Raw genomic sequence first — 1,654 nt, forward strand, 5'->3', positions numbered from 1 at the left:
CTGAGCGCTGTGCTTGCTTCAGCCGGCCCCGCGTGCCGGTGGGGTTTGTGGACGGGCGTAGCTCCGCTTTCTCAGCCTCTGGAATCTCCTCGGGCTTCCGCTCAGCAGGGGGTTGGAACGGGATGATCGTGGAGGTCCTGGTCAGGCCAGGCTGTTCCATGATTCCATGATTCTAGGATTCCAGGATTCCGTGAGTACGTGATTCTAAGATTTTATGATTCTGTGAATCCATGATTTGATGATTCCGTGAATCCATGATTTGATGATTCTGTGAATCCATGATTTTATGATTCTGTGATTCCATGATTAAATGATCCCATGATTCTGTGATTCCACGATTTGATGATTCCGTGATAACATGATTGTATGAGTCCGTGATTTTATGATCCCATGACTCTGTGATTCCATGACTCCGTGTGTCTACCATCTCCTTGACTGTGTGCGCAATCCCCCGTCTCGCCACTAGGGGGCGTGCCTGCGTTATTGCATTAAGGTCTGAAGCGCCGCGCTCCTCCCAGCGCCGAATTCGGGGCGCTCCGAGTGGCGCCCCCCGGCGGTCACTGCGGGAGGAGCAGCGGGACTGCAGGACCGGGCCGTGGTTTGTGCATTGGAGATCGGGAAACGGGAACCGAGCTGAAGAAGCAGAGCGCAGCGTGTGTTGCAGCTTGCCCAGGGAAACAGCTCGTCTGGAACAGTAGACATACCAGGTATTTCAGCAGCATGTTTTAGAAATAGAGCTGTTGGATGATGGGAGTCGTTCTCGCTGTAATAGCTTTGAATAGGGTGGGTGTAGTATTATGGGCTGGCAAGCGCGCGGCGAGGCCGTGCTGTTTGTGTGGGAGACCCCGAGCAGCAGAACGGCAGGGTTAGCAGGCAGCCCAGCGGGCAGGGCCTGCACACTGGGGGAGGCTGGGCTGCTATGGCCGGCATCGGGGTGCTCCGCTCTGTCCTCCCGCACGGAGCTCTGTCCAGGGACGAGCAGGGTCCAGCAATAACGGCCGAGTGCTGAGTGAGCCGGTGTGAGAAGTGAGTTCATTAGCAATAGACACGGTTAGCTGGCAGTCATTTCAGGGTTAGGATTAGGATTAGGGTTAGGATTAGGATTAGGGTTAGAATTAGGATTAGGATTAGCATTAGAGTTATTGTTAGCATTAGGGTTACGGTTAGGTTGTGTGTTAGGGGTAGGGTTATGGTTAGGGTTTGGTTTGGGATTTGGGTTACGGAAGGGTCATCGCTCGGGTAGGATTCAGGTTGGGGTTAGGGTTTGGGTAGGGTTAGGGTTGGGATTTGATTAGGGGTAGGGTTAGAGTAGGGTAAATGTTCCGGTTAGGGTTGGGGTTAGGGCTAGGATGTGGGTTAGGGTTAGCGATAGGGTTTGTTTGAGGGTAGGGTTAGGGTCAGCGTTATGGTTAAGGTTAGGCACACTTGGGGTAGGAATAGGGTAGGGTTAGGTTTGGGTTAGGGTCAGGGTTGAGTTAGGGTTAGGGTTAGGCACACCTGGGTTAGGGATAGGGTGGGGTCAGGGTAGGGTTAACGTTAAGGTTAGGGATAGGATTAGGTTGTGGTTAGCGTTAGTTTTAGTACTATGGTTAGGGTTATGGTTATGTCTAAGGTAAGGGTTAGGGTTAGGGTTAGGGTTAGGGTTAGGGTTAGG

Source organism: Numida meleagris, unplaced genomic scaffold (assembly GCF_002078875.1).
Source record: "Numida meleagris isolate 19003 breed g44 Domestic line unplaced genomic scaffold, NumMel1.0 unplaced_Scaffold412, whole genome shotgun sequence".
NCBI classification, from domain to species: domain Eukaryota; kingdom Metazoa; phylum Chordata; class Aves; order Galliformes; family Numididae; genus Numida; species Numida meleagris.